The following is a 17696-nucleotide window of genomic DNA, read 5'->3' as shown; positions in this document are numbered from 1 at the left end:
CCCGGAGGGTGAGCTCTGCCCATCACTGAGCCAGGGAGGGAGGGCCCCTTTTCAGGGAGCCGCATGCCACGCGGAGCTTGTCCCCTGGGTACTTCGCTCTGATCAAAGTGGGGCACCATCGAGGCTGAAGAGAGAAAGGGGATCCCCGAAGCCAGCACCCACCCTTGGCTGGAAGACACCACAGAAGATAAGTGCCCACCAGCCCCAGTGTCACCGTGTCCCAGACAACTGGAAAGGGGCCCTGGACCAGCTGTCCTGGTGGGTGCAGCCCTGCGGTCCACCTGGTAAAGCGAAGCCTCCACGTGGCATCACGGGGCTGAAGAAGCCAGACAGCTGCGGCCTGTCCCCCGTGAGGCGAGGGTCGCTGCCATCCTGGCTGCCGGGCAGTTGGGTGTGACTCAGTTGTGCCCTCTGACTGTGCCAACCAAAAAGGCACCCAGAGAAGCTTCCGGAAAGATGGTTGGTTTGTCCCCTCGGTGGGGCAGGAGGCGGCAGCTCTGCTGGGTGGCTCCCAGCACCCTCCCCCCCACAGAGCAGGCATCGGCGTGAGTCCGTCCACCCGTGTATTCGTCCTGTGGCCACGTGTGGCTGGCCTCATTCTGGGTATGTCGGTGGCGGTCGCCTCTAGGACAGGGAGGTCCCACGGCTCTTCAGACACGGGAGCTTGGTGGTGGCTTAGCTGTTAGAATATGAGCCTTCCAGAGTCAGACACGCCTTTGACTTCTGTTGGGCTCTGCACTGATTTCCTCAAACCCGGGGTAATTCTGTTCCTTCACTGGTGAGGTGGGGGTCACAGCGGACGGAAAGAGCTGATCCGGGCCAGCACTGGGGTGGGAGGGGCTGACTCCCGGGACCCCGGAGGGGTGATTGTTGCCATGGGGGGGAAGTTCCATGTGCTGCTCCCTCGAGCCTTGATTCTGGGCACTCCAGGGCAGCCAGGCCTGGCTCACACCTTCCTGCCCACAGGGAGATTCCCGTGGAGCAGGCACACGCCCTGTGGGATGTGAGTGGTCACCTGGCTTGGGCCCCAGCTCCTATCAGAGAAGCGGGCAGGTCCCGAGCGAGCTGTTCAGGGCACTCAGCAGCCACACACCCAAGGAATGGGGCTGCCTTGTGCCAGGCCGGGGATCTGGGGAAAGGCTCAGTGGGCGCTGAGCTCAGAGTGTCCTGGCAGCGGCAGTCAGCGTCCAGGATGGTCAGTGGTGAGGCCAAGCCCCGTCTTAGTGGAGGGGACGAGGTTGGGCTTTGGAGACTGGGGAGCAGGAGACATCCCTGAGGAAACACATCTACAGGCACAGAGCCGGAGAGCAGCTCCTGCCACGTGGTCGATGCTGCTGAGGCCGGGGGCTGCTTCTGCCCAGCCATCCCACCCAGCATGGGCATGTTCCCGCTGCTGCCCAGCCAGTTGGGCTGAGAGGCTCGGGCAGCAGCGCTGGCGTCGGTGGAGTGGACCAGGCAGGGGCCCAGGGCAGGAACCCTCTGCAGATGCGCAGCCCTGAGCCCGGCAAGTCAGCTGCAGTGACATCCAGGGAGGGGTGGAAGCCCAGACTCCCCCTAGAAGGACACTGCCCTTGGCCTTCAGTCCCATGGGGCACAGATGCTGCCTGGGCTTTCTAGGGCTGGCCAGTGGTCCTGGGGTGGTGACCCCTGTTGCCCCAGGCCCAGCCTGCCTTAGTTTTATCCTCGGTCCCCACTGGCCTCTGACCTGTGCAGACTCCAGTAAGTGAGCAAAGCCATCAGAGCCCTCCCAGGCTGTGGGGAGACAGTCCAGTCCCACATGGCTCCTGTGCCTCCACAGTGGCCCCCTTGGAGCCCAGCTCTGAGCAGGCAGAGCGGCAGACACACGGCAGCACAGACCCTGGGCCGGCGCAGTTCCTCCAGCCACGCCAGCTGCACCTTGGCTGTGTCCCTGTCGGGCCCCAAACACCTGTGGCCGTGCCACCGGCCACCTCTTTCCCGCAGTGCCACCCCCCCACCCCTGCCAAGTGTTATGTGTGTTTTCACTGCAGGTGATGTAGGAAAGGGTGAGTCTCAGTTCAACGTTCTGGTTCCTTGGGGGCTGTCGGAATGATCCTGTGTTCTTTCCAGGGTTTTCTCTGACTGGGTTTAGATGCCCACACGTGGGAACATGTATTCAATCCCCGTGCATACAGATGGTGCCATATACAGAGAGACATAGCTTGTCTTACAAGAGTGGGGTCGCGTTGCACTGTGGCTTTTTACCTTCTTAGCTTCATTCTATCCCGAGCAGAGCAGCCTCCAGGCCATCCAGGGATCCCTGCTGACCCCTGCCAGGCCCTGTCCGGAGTGCTGAACACAGAGCAGCAGGTGCTGCGAGTCCCCAGCCTCTCGGAGCACCGGTCCCTGTGGGCGTCTTAGACGGTCGAGTTCAGCACATCTCTACGTAGAGTTTCGCAAAAGGCAACCACTTTGAAATGGGAGGGCTGCAGCGCCATGGCCTGGTGACGCCTGTGAGTGACTACAGCAGGGCCTGGAGGAGGAGCAGGGGGGCGAGTGCAGCCTGGGTGGTGACGAGTACAGCCTTGGGGCCTACGCTGGGGCCTGGAGGAGGCGCGGGGAGGGTTGGCGAGCGCAGCCCTGGGGCAGGCGCTGAGGCCTGGGCCTGGCTGAGCAGCTCTACGCCTTTCAGTCTGGAGGTCTGGAAACCCGGCCAGGATCTCCCCGAGTGGGCAGTGCTGTTGGCTGGGGGTGGGGAGTGGTGCTGGCACTGTGTGGCCGGGCAGAGCCGAGGCCAGAGCAGGTCCGTCCACACACAGTCCACGAAGGGACGTCGGGCGCCCTCCACAAGCGCAGGCCCCGCCCGGCTCCGGCCCAGCCCGCAGGGACGGCCTTGCCCTTCTTTCCTCCCTGGCCGACAGCACCACCTCGTGGGCTGCGGTGCTCAGGCCACCGGTTTCCGTCCTGGAAGCCACAGCCACCGAGATCCAAGCGAGGAAGACAGATTTCCACGCCTCCTCCCCAGCTGAGCATTCGCTGGAGGGGACGGGGCTGTCCCTACGTCCCTTAGGATGATCCCCACATAGATGCTGGGTGTCCCGACACCAGGACCCCACGCCTGTGAGGACCCCACAGGGTGAGACACCCCCGCCCCACATGCCTCAGCCTAGAGAGCCCCCTGGGAAACCCTGTGCTGTAAATGGTGTGGAAACTTCCCCTGCCCGGTGCCCTTCCCACGTGACCCCACAAAACCCTCAGCCATGGACATCCCGAGTTCCTCTGAACTCTCGGCCTCCCCAGACCTCCCCAGACCTCCCCAGCACTACAGACGTTCCGGGGCCCCGCGGAAGGGCGGCCCTGCTGGAACAGGGTCTTCTCGCTGGTTCTGGTTCTGAAGGCCATGGTGGGTGCAGGGGTAACCCCGTGCCCTGGAGGGGGAGGGAGCCTCTCCCGTGCGCTGGCTCCTGCTGAACCCCAGGCCCAGCTGTGGGAGAAAAGCTGCCCAGGGCCCTGCAGGAGAGGCAGGACCAGGCCTGGTGCACACGGGCAGAGGCGGCTGGGCTGGGCTGGGAGGTCGGTCAACGAGAAGCCGCGATCCACGATCACTTGTGGGAACCCTAGCTGGGAACTCCTGAGATTCTCTGGGTCTCTCCCTCTATCACCAGCGGTTAACTTTGGGACAGCGGTTAACTTTGGCCCCTTCCTGTCACACTGGGTGGTGTCCAGGGCCAGCCACAAGGTTTGGGGCTCCGTGGTGCAATGCTGTGTCCAGGTCCAAAAAGGGCAACGTGGAAGCAACTCCTTGGGGACAGAGGCCAGGCCACCGTGGGGAGAGGCAGGACACAGCCCTCCTGGCCCTGAACACCTGGAGGGGCAGGCAGGGGGTGAGGACCCCACCCCTGCAGATGGGGAAGCACCCTGGAGGATCCCTTTATAGCAGATGGGGCTATGGGAGCACCGGTGTCCCTGAGGCAGAGGTGAGGACCCCACTCTGCAGATGGGAATGCACTGGGAGGTTCTATGGCAGAGGGCGATGGAGTACCTGACCCAGAGGGCGGCGGAGCACCGGAGGTTCCTTGTATGGCAGAGGGCTATGGAGCACCAGGTTCCTATGGTGAGGGTTTATGGGAGCACCGAGGTTCCCATGGCAGAGGGCGATGGGAGCACCGAGGTTCCCATGGCAGAGGGCGATGGGAGCACCGAGGTGCCTGAGGCATGAGTGATGACCCCACTCTACAGATGGGAGCACCGAGGTACCTCTGTGGGCAGCTTGGGGCCAGGCACAGACTGGCAGAGACTGGGAGCACAGCTTGTCAGGGCATCTGCGGGTGTGAGGGTCTGACACTGTCTTCAGGGCTTAGCCTTCATTCTCCCTGCAGGAGGGGACAGAATGCCCTTTGTCTTTGTAAGATATCACTGTAAGATAATATCACTGTAAGATAATAAATTTGAGCTGTTGGAAGCCACTGTTTGTGGTAATTTGTTAAAGCAGCAAATAGGAACCTCATAGACTCACGACTGAGAAAAGAACTTTTATCTGAGGAGGCAAGTCCTTTTCATTATTGGGCCCAGAGAGGTGTTTGGTTGAGGCGGCAATCATGTTCTACTCCCTCTTTGAGCTGCGTGTTCATCTTGTGAAAGGAAAATAATTCTTGGGACCCCAAATCGCTGAGCCTAAGAGAGAAAATCCAGCTGGGGACTGCGCCAGGCAGATCTACCTCCCATTCTCTTCCTGAATAAGGGAATTACACAGATTTTAAAAAGCTACACGCCTCCCTCAAAGAAATTCCTTGTGGACAAAGGACAGACAGACCTCAAAGTCATCCCACTGTTCCTGTGGGACAAACACACACAGCTAATCGCTTCCTCTGCCCTCTTGTTTTACTGAGCCAGACTGAGGCAGGAGTGACCATTCCTGTGAACTGTGCATTCAGTAAAAGGCTAATCAGAAGCTCAGAAGAATGCAACCATTTGTCTCTTGTCTCCTACGACCCGAAGCCTCCTTCCCGCTTCGAGCTGTCCTGCCTTTTTGGACCAAACCAGTGTTCATCTGATGTATGTTGATGTCTCCCTAAAATGTGTAAAACCCAAGCTTTGTGCCGACCGCCTCAGGGACATGCTGTCAGGACCTCCTGAGGCTGTGTCATCCCTGCGTTCTTAACCTTGGCAAAATGAACTTCCTAAATTGACGGATTCATCTCAGATGCCTTGTGGGTTACGACGCTCCTAGGACGTTCATCTCGGCCGCAGCTGTCTATGAGAAGAGGTCGTGGCTGCATCTGGATGCAGAAGGACCCCCAATGCTAACGATTGTTACCACAGCCAAGGGAAAGGACGCTAACCTGTACGGGTTTACGGCTGCCTTCTCGGCAAGCTTGCGATTGTAGGAGCCGTACGTGGCCACGATGTGGACTGCACTCTGGCTGGTGGCCGTGGCGTGACCGCGGTCACTGCACAATCACTTGGATCCCTGGGAGGAGAGGCCTGTAACCTCGAACTGGAGATCCCACGGGCATGAAACCACCTTTGCAAAAATTATGGCAGTGAGAAAATTATGGCAGTGAAAGAGACCCGATTTAACCAACTCCCATCTTGCCTTTAGCCTTCAAACTGCCCTTACCTATTCCTGGGCTTGGGCCAAGCTAACTTTGGGAGACATTTAGTTTATAGTTAAATGATAATAACCCTTCCCCAAAACTCAACATCCTTTGTAAAGCTATGGAGAGGCCACCAGGCTACGAGGACGAGAGGAGCCTGGATTCTGCTAAAATGGAGACATGAAGGATGACCTCCCATTATTCTGGAGCTCACAAATATGCAACTTCCCCAACCACTGCCTCAGATGACGTCGCTGTGGTGGAACCTAAGGCTGGCCTTTGAGATGTCTTTTCAGGTTTTTTGCAAGTCTGATGACTGATGGCTCCATCTGGACCCGTCAGCCGCCCCTGGTGCCACCCAGAAGCAACTCGGGGCACAGGGACCATTTCCCGCACCCCTGTGACTACACCCCCAACCAGCCAGCAGCGAGCGCCCTCGCCTGCCCACCCCACTCTCTTCCCCCAGACCAGCCTTGAAAGACCCTGGCCTCTGCATTTTCAGTGAGGCCGATTTGAGTAATAATAAAACTCCGGTCTCCTGTTCAGCCGGCTCTGCGTGTTTCTCTGTCGCGGTTCCCCTGCCTGGATGAATCAGCTCTATCCCGGCCTTGAGTAAGAAGAACCCGCTGGCGGTTACCTGCTCACCCAGAGACTCCAAGCAGCCGCACTCACGTGGGCTGATCACTCAAGTGACTCCTGAGTTTCTCTGGCTCTTCAGTGAGGTCCGTCTTTTCCACCTGCGTCGTTGAGCCTCTGAACCTGATGAAAATACGTTACATGTAGGTGTCTTTTCTGTCCAATGCTAGAGAACTTTGAACTTAATGGAATCCTGCAGTCTTTTTATCAACTCAGTGCTAAACAACTCTAGATTTTAAAATGCTACCCAGTGTGACTGTGCCCAGTTCACATGGCACAAGGCTTGTCTATTATCACAATTCATAAAGCTGCTATTTTTTTAGCTGACACTTGGCCCAAGCATGGCCCCTGGAGGCACAGGGCTGTTTATTTCTCTTTTAAAGCACCCTGATCTGGGAGGTATTTTTTTGCCAGTGGCTGGTGGGCTGGGAGCAGAGGAAAGTAAGGTGTAAAAATGAAAAGGCATTCCCGGCAGAAAAACTCACATCCTAAGGGCATGTGTACAGTTTACCCCAAAACAATGGTTGCTGTGGGTAACCCGGGTGGTGTTGCCAGTGGCTGCCAGTTTGGCCCTTCCAGGGAGAAGTCAGGAGACCCCTTCTCCCAACCCCTTTCCTCATTAAACAGGAGGAATTTTGGCTTTCTGGGAGATATTTAAGAGGACAATTTGAAATCCCACAAAAGCCAGGGTTGGTAGAATCAGGACTTGGCTCAGCCCAGCCAAGCTCAGCCCCGCAGCAGCCACCCCGGGCTCTGTTTGTTCTGGCTTCCACCAGGGCCAGCGCTTCACAGCAGGAAGCAAAGAGGCCAAGCTTTTCTCCGTTAATAGCATGAGGGGGCCAGGCTTGCTGGAGAAGCAGCGGTCAGGGCCGGGGGCCCCTGCGCCCCTGCAGTCGTCCCTCCCAGTGGCCTTCGAGAGCTGTTTTCCACTTTTCCCTACAGAGCTGAAGGGCACTGGGGGCCGAGTCATTGCCGCAGCCGCGGGGACCAAGCCCCATCCCAGGGAGGCTGAGGCCTCAGGAAGGCGGCCAGCCCAGGCCCTCTCGCCACTGGCCAGGAAACTGTTTCCCCCGGGGCCGTGATGGGAGGAAGGGCCTGAAGTGGCTTGTAATGTCCGAAGCAAAGTGGAGGAGTTGCCCAGAAGAGGGAGGAATGCCTTGGCTCCTTTGAGCCAGTGGGAACGGAAGGGAAGAAGGCCAGATTTCCTCAAAAATATTTCCCCATAGCCGGTCAGCTCCCCACGGGGCCAACACTGCGTCCTCACTCTGGGCGCAAGGACGGCCCCTTCCCAGAGCCCATTTAGAACTTGGTTCTCTTCAGACTACATTCCCTCCTGGCTGGATTCTGGAGACCATAACTGGGGCACCTACCAAGTGGGGCCCGATAGGGGTGCTGGCTGAGTTCCTGTGTGACCCCATCGGGGTGGCTCAGCACACCTGCCCAGCGACACGCTCAGGGCTGGTTTTGCAGTGTGTATGTGTGTGGAGCCCAGCAGTGGGGCCCAGATGGCGTGGTGAGGATTACCACTGAACGGCATGCCCTGAGCACTCGCCCAGAGTTCACTGTTTGGAGGGCAGTTTGATTCACTGTAGCCAATTAGCCCACAGCACACACCATCTTTCTTTTCCCATTGAGTTGTCTTGGCACCTTGGTTGAAAAGTAATTTATCAGGTATGTGTGGGTCTATTTCCTTTATTTGAAAGTGATTTTTAAAAGGAAAATTACAAGACCCCTTCTTCTAATTTTGGCCCCACGCACTTGCCCCTGCATCCGACTCATCTCCATCCATCCTGTGTGTCTGGTAGTTTCATAAAAAGTCAAACACATACCTGCCATTATGACCCAGCGATGGTACACCTGGGCATTTATCCCAGAGAAATTAAAATGTATAGTCACACGAATGATCATAGCAGCTTTATTTGGAACAGCAAAAACCTGGGAACAGCCCCAGCATCTGTCAACAGGTGAGTGTCAAATGCGTGCTGGTGCCTCCACCACACAATGTGCTCAGCATTGAAGAGAAACAGACGCTGGGAGAAAACTCCATCTCCAAGGCCGCATTCTGCGCTCTGTTTCCATAACCCTCTTGAAAGGATGAGTGATGGAGATGGCAGACACGCTGGTGGGTGCTGTGGGTTAGAGAAGGGCCACGCGGGGCACATCTCACACCTGTGGGGACGGATGGTCATGCATCTTGAACGTGGTTGTGGTTACAGAAATCCACATGTGCGGCCACACATCACAGAATCTCCACACAGAGTCGTACCCAGAATAAAACGAACACATGGAAACCTAGGATGTCCAAATGAGCTCCGTCGTCCAGTGACTTGTGTGGTGCCCCTATCAGTTTCCTGGTTTTAAGAATTCATTGTAGCTTTGCAAGGCCCTGCATTGTAGGAAGCTGAGGAATGGAATGTGGGACCTCTCTGTACTATTCTGCAACTTTTTGTGAAGCTATAATTAGCTCAAAATGCAAAGCTGAAAACACTAAGGACTTAGAAACAAACGACAAAAGATTTACAAGTCCTGTATACTGAGAACTGAGAAACATCAGTGAGAGGAATGAAAAAAAGGCCTAAATAAACGGAGCCATAGCATGTTCATGGAAGACGCCAACTCTCCCCAAATTGATCTCTAGAATCAACACAATCCCAATCAAAATCCCAGCAGGATTTTTGTAGAAATTGGCAAGCTAATTCTAAGGTTTACACAGAAATGTGCGGGACTTGGAGTAACCAAAGCAAGCATAAAAAAGAACAGAGTCGAATAATTTACATTACCTGATTTTAATCAAGACAGTCAATATAATCACTATAGCAGATAAATAGGTCAATGGGACAGAACAACACCCAGACTTACTCATCTACGGCCACTACTCATTTGTGGCCAATTGACTTTTGATAAATGTGCTGAGGCAATTCAACAGGGAGAGAATAATCTTTTCCACAAAGAATGCTGGGTCATTTGGATTCCCATAAGCAACAAAATAAAACAACTACAAATCCTCAAAACCCATACCTCACACCACATACAAAAATTAACTTCAGGCCGGATGCAGTGGCTCACACCTGTAATCCCAGCACTTTGGGAGGCTGAGGCAGGTGGATCATTTGAGGTCAGGAGTTCAAGACCAGCCTGGGCAACATGGTGAAACTCTGTTTCTACTAAAAATACAAAAATTATCTGGGCATGGTGGCACGTGCCTGTAATCCCAGCTACTCAGGAGACTGAGGCGTGAAAATCGATTGAACCTGGGAGGTGGAGGTTGCAGAGAGCCAAGACCATGCCACTGCACTCCAGTGTGGGTGACAGAGTGAGACTTCATCTAAAAAAAAAATTGTAATAGGTCATAAATCTAAATGTATGAACTAAAACAGTAAAACTTGTAGGAAGAAGATAAGATAAAATCATGGTGAACTTTAGTTTGGGAAAGATTTTTTAAATAGAACACAAAAAGTTCAAACTACATGAAAAAACCAATAAGCTACATTTTGTTAATTTAAAACTTTTGCCCTTTAAGAGACACTATAAAGAGGCAAGCTGCCAAGCAGGAGAAATTATTTGTAAACCATGTTCAAAAAGAACTTTTTTCTAAAACATGTCAAGAAGCCTTTCAACACGATAATGATACAGACAATTCAATTAAAAAGCAGGCAAAATATTTGAATGGATATTTCACCAAAGAAGCTCTGTTAACGGCACAGAAGCATGCAAGATGCTGCTGACAACCATTTAGTCCTTAGGGAAGTGCAAATGAAGACCAGTATGAGAGGTGCCTACAAACCCACCAGCATGGCTAACATGTTCAAAAGTGGCCCTGCCAAGGACTGGCGAGGATGCAGGGTAACTGGAGCACGCAGCCTGTTGGCAGGATCATAACACAGGAACCCCAGGGAACGGTTCGGCCGTTTCTTAAAAAGCTACACAGAGTCACCATATGACCCAGACATGTCTGTTCTGGGAATGTCCACAGAAAGACTGTGTCGTAAACATTCACAACAAACTTGTTTGTAATCACCAAAATCCAGAACAACCTGAACGTCCTCCACGGGTCAGTGGATGAACCGATTATGATACACACAGACAACCAGTGCTCCCCAGCATTGAAAGGATGAATCGTTGGATGAATCTCAAAATAATTGCACTGTGAGAAAATGTCAGGCAATGAGAGTATCCACGCTGTGTTACCCAGCACAGAAATGAATTAATCTACAGTGACAGAAAGGTCAGTGTTGTCGGAGGAGCAGGAGGGTGGAGGGATGGGGTGGGGGCAGCCTGGGGGAGTGGATGTCCATGGTCTCAACTGTGGTAATGGTTCTGTGGGTGCAGCAGAATGTCAAAACTTATCCAACTGTACGTCTTAAATATGGGCGTTTTATTGCATGTCAGAAAAATCTACACAAAGCTGAAATGGACAGAATACCACAACCAATGACATCTGACCGTAAAGAGATGGATTTAGGTAGAAGGAAGAATTCTTGGCTGGGCGCGGTGGCTCAAGCCTGTAATCCCAGCACTTTGGGAGGCCGAGGCGGGTGGATCACGAGGTCAGGAGATCGAGACCATCCTGGCTAACATGGTGAAACCCCGTCTCTACTAAAAATACAAAAAAAAAACTAGCCGGGCGTGGTGGCGGGCGCCTGTAGTCCCAGCTATTCGGAGGCTGAGGCAGGAGAATGGCGTGAACCTGGGAGGCGGAGCTTGCAGTGAGCCGAGATCGCGCCACCGCACTCCAGCCTGGGTGACACAGCGTGAGACTCCGTCTCAAAAAAAAAAAAAAAAAAGGAAGAATTCTTTAACACAGAATATGGGTCTCTGAGGGAAATGTTACCTTGTAATTTTCTCACTTTTGGTGTTTAAGCTGCGGGACAAGGAGTGAACCCTAACATTTGGTGAGAGTCTGTGAAACATGCTAGGAACCCACGTGCTGCTTGCGAGTTACTTCTGAGAAACAGCAGAATGTCACAGCCTGTCACCCGCAGGTGCCATCTGCAGGTGCGCTCATCCCCACCAGCCCGACGGCCTCCCCACCAAGGGAGGGGTGTGCTCCCTTCCGCTCGGCATCTGCTTGTGCATTGCCCCTCCCTGAACTCAAGACCTGAGGCTCTCTCGCCTGGACTATTTGGAAAGTCTACACATGCGGCATGAGTCACCCAGGATGGCCCTGCTTGGTCGGTGATAACGGGCAGTCACTCACGTGCGACTTCACCCGCGGTCACTCCCGGTGACCAGCACTGCACAGGGCGGGCTTTTGTCGCACGTGGCACCTCCCTATCCAGCCTTGGCCCAAGTGCCTGGGAAACGGACAGGGCACCGTGTGCCTGAACACACTCGGACCAGTCGAGGCCCCTGGGAGAAGCAACAAGCAATGACTCGATCCCCAAGAAGCCGAGCCCGTCCTTGCCGGGATCTGTCATCTCCTCGTAGCCCCGCCAGGCTCCTGAAGCTGCCGCATGTGCAGCAGGAGGTGGGTGGTTCGGGAGCAGAACGAGGCTCTGGATGGACGGGCTTTACCACCAGCAGCCACCACCACCTGCTCTGCGAGGCCTGGGCCAGCTCTGGGGAGGTGGCAGATGGAAGGAAGGGCAGCACTGCCTCGGGTCTCCTTTGCCGTCTTCCAGACCTCAGCTCAGGGAGGGTAGGTGTGTATCACTGAGGAACAGGGTCGCTCCCCACGGCTGCCTCTGCTTCTCTGCTGCAGTGTCTGCACACGGCCTGCGGACCTGTGAGGCCAGACCGCAGGGCAGGGGCCCACGACTGTGTCAGCTTCTCTCCCAGGCTGCGGCGGTTATTGCCTCCTGACTTGGCGGAGTATCTGGCTGCTGGAGCCCGTCGGTTCTGGCCAGTACAGTCAGGATTTAGCTTCCCAGCCATGACCTAAATCCCAGCCTCCCAAAGGCACAGAGCCTAAGTTCTCCCCCGCCAAGCTCACAGCCTTCTCCTTGGCAGGCAGCCCTTTCTCCTGCTGGACGAAACTGAGGGGCACGGTGACCCAGGGACACTACACTCAGTGTCAGCCTCTGAGGCCATGGAGCCACGCAGACCCAGCGCAGGATTAGAAACAGACCTTCCCGGGAGGCAGAGAGCCAGGCTTCCAGCGGGACGAGGCAGCACTCAGGAGGGCACATCGATCCTCCTCCACGTCGGCACGTGCGACTGTGACTGCTGGTGAGGTGGACATGCTTTTGTTTCCATCTTACAGATGAGGAAACTGAGGCCAAGGGACGGTCAACAGCCTGCCCTGGGCTCACTGGTGGTGCAGCGAGTCCCGAGATCCCCGCACTCGTGGGGCGCGGGAGGGCAGCGGCCGTTGCAGTCCCCGGGAATCTGCACCTCCTCCTGGGCCCTGCTCCCGTCTCTCTCCTAGGACCCTTGGGCCTGGCGTTTCTTCACCTGCAACCATCCAGGAGCTGGACCCGCCCTAGGGCGTTGGTTTCCAGGGAAGCCTCTGGCCTGTGTGTGAGCCTCCCCACCTGGCCGGCCACCGCCTCCCCTCCGCAGGCGCCCTGCGCAGCCCCGCCCCTCCTGGGGCAGAGGCTCTGTGAGGACTTTCTTCTCCTTTCTTCTCCGGCTCATCCCTTTAAGGAGGCACAAAAACGAGCCCCCGGCCTCGCAGGTCCGGAACGCACCCCCTCCACGATGGGAGCTTCTTGGCCTTGGCTGTGCAGGGGCCGGGGCTCCTGGGGACCCTGGCCGGATCTGCAGTGGTGCTGAATGGGCTCCGGCCAGGAAGACGCAATGAATAATTGTCACTTAAAAGGATAAACAGAAATTCCATTTCCCTTTCAAATACTTGAACATTTCAAAACACCAGGAGGACGCGATGCGTTCCCTTCCAAGCATGTCCGTGGAGTTTTGTGGGCTACCACAGCGGGTGGGCAGCATTCCTCTCTCGGGGAAAACCGGCCCGAGCGTTGAGTAACGCAGGCAGACTGCACTCCTCACGTCGCCAGGGGCCACACGCACATGTTTCCAAGAGACTCTCTGGAGAATCTTCCCCGGATCTTGACAGAGTTGGATTTGGAAAGCACCTTGGTCCATCCAAGGTCCACAGAGCGACGCTGGCAATGAAAAATCGTCCTCCGACTGGCAGCCTGTCTGCCAGGAGTGAGGCGACAGCGCACTCGGCCTCGGGAGCTGGAAACGCTGGTGAATTCAGATGCAGCCGAGCCTTCTAAGGTAGTCACAGTTACTCATTATTCTTGGTCTTATTGGAGCAGGAACCACTGCCATGCGTCGGGCCGGCAAGGCTCACTCCCCACCGTAGGATCCCTGTGTAGACGGGCACTCCGTCAGAGCAGTTGGGTGTGTGGAGCAAGGGACGGGGCCCACCCTACCCTCCAAGCATCAGCGCGGCCTTCAGCAGAGCAGGAGGACATAGCCCGGGACTTGTACTCTGCAGTTGAAGTGCCAGACCTAAGAAATGCAAACCTGAGGATGGAAAGGAGGGTGGAGAGAGGGTGGGGGCGCCTGGATTGGCCATCCGGAGCAGCCTCAGCTGCAGCAAGCGGAACTTTGCCGGCTGCCCCACAGGCCTGGGGGGTGCTCCAGGTGGGGGACCGGGAGCAGCGTCCCCAGCGAGCAGCCTGTCCCACACATGAAGGTGCCCATCCCCTTAGCACCTTGCTAAGAGCTTCACTGACCAGAACTCCCCGAGTCCAGGGCTGCACTCGAGGGACTGCTGTCCCTGTTGGTGAAGACCCATTGGGACCAATGTTTTCCTCCACAGGGAGGCAGAGCCGTATTTTGTCAGCCAGAACTTTGCAAGCCTGAAACAGCCGGTAGTGGCCCCAGATCCAAGACGTGACCTTGCTCCAGAGCTGAAGGGCACAGAGAAGGCATAGCTAGAGATGGCAGGTGCCCCTCAAAGCTCTCGGGAAAGGGTGCAAGACGGGATCTCCCAGCACCCTTGGCCTCTAGGCTGACATGGCCTCAAAAGCCCTGATAGGGCTGCATACAAGGAGACAAAGCTGGAAAAGGATGTGGGAGGCAGGTGCCTAAGAAGACAGGCTGGAAAGGGACGTGGGAGGCCGGCAGCTTTGCGCTAAACAGAATCGTCTCAGTAATGTGACACTGCACATGTCTAGGTAGGTTCACTGGTAGGCATAACCCTCTAACACGTTTTATGGAGGTGAAATTCACTTAGCAGCCATTTTAAAGCATATACTTCGTCGGCATTTGCTGGATTCACGACATTGTGCAGCCTCTGCTTCTCTAGTTTCAGAACATTTTCGTCCCTGCAGAACAACACCTCATCCCCGTTAAGTAATCACTCCTCATTCCTTCCCCGTCCTCTGGAAACCACACATCTGCTTTCTGACTCTATGGATTTGTCTGTCTTGGATATTTCATATAAAAGGAACCATGCAGTGTGCGAACATTTGTGTCTCACTTCTTTTGGTGGAAGCCGCATTTCCAAGGCTCATCCAAGCGGTGCTGTGTATCCGCATCTCACTTTTGTTCACAGATGCATAATGTCCCACCCCAGGGACCAGCCACCGTTTGTTAATCCCTTCCCCTGTGGTGGACGCCCGGTCATCTCCGCCTGCCAAGACCAGCTCGGCTGGGGAGACCCTAACCCAGCAGTGCTAGAGGAATTAAAGACACACACACAGAAATGTAGAGGTGTGGAGTGGGAAATCGGGGCTGACAGCCTTCAGAGCTGAGAGCCTCGAACAGAGATTTACCCACATATTTATTAACAGCAAGCCAGTGATAGGCATTGTTTCTATAGATTATAGATTTACTAAAAGTATTTACTAAAAGTATAAAGGGATGGGCCGAAATAAAGGGATGGGTTGGGCTAGTTATCTCCAGGAGGAGCATGTCCTTAAGGCACAGATCCCTCGTGCTATTGTTTGGGGTTTAAGAACGCCTTTAAGCGGTTTTCCGCCCTGGGTGGGCCAGGTGTTCCCTGCCCTCATTCCAGTAAACCCACAACCTTCCAGCCTGGGCGTCACGGCCGTCATGAACGTGTCACAGTGCTGCAGAGATTTTGTTTATGGCCAGTTTTGGGGCCAGATTATGGCCAGATTTTGGGGGGCCTGTTCCCAGCGTCCGCCTTCCAGCTGTTACGAGGGACGTAGCTGCGAGCGTCTGTGGGCGCGTTTCTGAGGGGATGGTTTTGTTTCCGCCTGGTGTGTGCTTAAGAGGCGAATGCCGAGTCCCATGCTAAGTGTGTGCCTGACCTTTTTCAGGAGCCCCCAAAGTGTTTTCCGCAGCAGCCACACCGTTTTACATTCCCACTCCAGATTCTCGCCTTTTTCTACTTTAAAAGACTCCAGGCAGAGGGAACACAACAGGTAAAGACCAGAGGCCCAGCAGGCGGTGCTTGGCTGGAGCTCACCACGGGCTGGACCTCACCACGGGCTGGACCAGAAGACACGAGAGAGACGGGAGTGGAAGCTGATGCCCAGTGGTGGGTGGCAACGAGGGCTCGGGTGGCTGGGCCGTGTTGCTATGCAGAGGGAGTGGAGATGCTTGGAAATGCTTTGCAGTGGTGAGAATATGGCTTGTTGGGAGAGTGTCTGTGTATCTGGAATTACCTGAGAAGGCCTGGAGGAGTGACACCAGTGACAAGGCCATTGCAGGACACCCAGGAGGCCACGGGAGTAGTCAGGTGGGATTGCCATGAGAGAGGGCTGGAGAGAAGAGACAGGCAGAGGACACAGCCTGGGAGCAGCCTTCGGGGTGGTGGGTGGGAAGAAGACAAGGGCAGAAAGGGTTATCCAGGACTCAGGAGAGAAGAGGCAGGTCCTGAGTTGTTTACCAAGAATTTACATTAAAATAACACAAGCTAGGCTGGGTGTTGTCACACCTGTAATCCTAGCACTTTGGGAGGCCGAGACAGGCGGATCATTTGAGGTAAGGAGTTTGAGACCAGCGTGGCCAACATGGTGAAACCCTGTCTCTACTAAAAATACAAAAAATTATCCAGGCGTGGTGGCATGTGCCTGTAATCCCAGCTACGTGGGAGGCTGAGGCACGAAACTCACTTGAATCTGGGAGGCAGAGGTTGCAGTGAGCTGAGACCACACCACTGCACTCCAGCCTGGGGGACAGAGCAAGACTCTGTCTCAAAAAAAATAAGCTATTGATGGGCTATATATTGTTAAGCTGTAGGATGTGGGTTATTGTGTCCAATATAGCATTGTTCGATCAATTTATAGCCTCTTGTGGCAACAGCAAGCAGTTTCCAGAGATGAATACGCAGCTTGAGTACGCAGGGCAGATGGGGCATGACGGCTGCCTCATCTTAACGCCTCGGGCCTGATAATTTAAAAGGACTCACAGTCCTCAGATAAACATGACTTTCTTTTCTCATGAGGAAACACAGAAGGTGGCTAAAAGGTACCTGTTTCTCTCATGACACCCATCCTATCAGGTTTTTATTTCCCACACTGCCCAGTTTTCCAACTCCTTGGACGCCAGCTGGATGTCCTGGAATTCCATTCAATTCTGAGACTCACCACCTGGGTGGCAGTGCACCGTCCTCCCTCCCGGCATCTGGATGAGTTCACCACCCTGGGAGTTCCTGGAATCCCGTCATTTAGGATGGCTATGGAGGTTCCCTTATGTAGGTGTGGGGCCGAGGGAGAGTTTTCCGCTCAGCCTTACAAGCGTTCGCTGAAAACTCAGCTCACAAAAGGCAGATTAACTGGAGAAAAGGCACACAGATTAATGTGTATACAAGAGGACCTTCAGAAAAATCGCTCATTTTTATGCTTAGGTTCAATGAAGTATGGGCAGCCTTGTAGAAACAGGATTGGATGCTTAGCTGGATCGGATGCTAATGGACTGAGAGGGAAAACCCAGCCTGGCTTGTATGTCTGGATTCTCCTTGGCCTCTCTGAGCAGTGCCCTCTCCTGGGTGTGGGTGGGACCCTCTCTGGAATGGGGGTCTTAGGAGCTACGGCCAAGCCAGGGAGGTCAGACCATTTCTTTACGGCCAGTTTGTAGACACGGAGGCACAGGGAAAATCAGAGCCCTAATTTTTGGTTGTTTGTCTGGCTTTGGGGAAAGGGGCTCTGGTTTCTAGGACCCACTGTGGGGAAGAAGGATTCCCGTTTCTGTGGCACCTTGAGTGAGGGTAGTACTGAGAGACAGAGGTGGCAGAAGCTCAGAGAGAAACGTGCTTCGGAGGCTGCTGCGGAGGCCCTCATTTTGGAGTATGATCTTCTGAGCCCCAACATAGGCACCAAAAATAGCGTCCTAAGGCCCCCAGTGACTGCATGGACCCCCTCTTGGACAAGGGGACCCGAGAGAAACCTGGAAAACAGTTCCTGGCCACAATGGTTTTCATTAACAGAATAATTGGTTAAATTCTTGGCCATCGGCAATCAGTTCCATCTCCAGCTCCTGTCCTCTCTCCCCTCTCACTTCCTGGAGGTTGGGGTGGATCTGAAAGTTCTCACCTGTAAGTCCTGCCTTGGTCTTTCTGGGGAGCAGTCCCTTCCTGAAGCTTCCCAAGGGTCACCAGCTCTGTCCTCTCGTCAGCACACGAAA

At 54.8% G+C, this 17696-nt stretch overlaps 2 long non-coding RNA genes across 2 annotated transcripts; both read left to right on the top strand.

Annotated features, from left to right (window-relative positions):
- The first annotated feature begins 3902 nt into the window (after nt 1–3902).
- LOC103879512 lies at nt 3903–6098 on the top strand. Its single transcript, XR_001897129.3, has 2 exons — nt 3903–3935; nt 4451–6098. It is a non-coding gene; the product is annotated as an uncharacterized LOC103879512 (long non-coding RNA).
- Nucleotides 6099–10963: 4865 nt separating this feature from the next.
- Nucleotides 10964–14569, top strand: LOC103879511. The gene is made up of 2 exons (XR_640167.4): nt 10964–11658; nt 12141–14569. It is a non-coding gene; the product is annotated as an uncharacterized LOC103879511 (long non-coding RNA).
- The last annotated feature ends 3127 nt before the right edge of the window (nt 14570–17696 follow it).

Source organism: Papio anubis, chromosome 15, assembly GCF_008728515.1.
Source record: "Papio anubis isolate 15944 chromosome 15, Panubis1.0, whole genome shotgun sequence".
Taxonomy (NCBI): Eukaryota; Metazoa; Chordata; class Mammalia; order Primates; family Cercopithecidae; genus Papio; species Papio anubis.
Note: the sequence above shows the minus strand (reverse complement) of the source record. Positions and strands in the feature narration are given on the sequence as shown.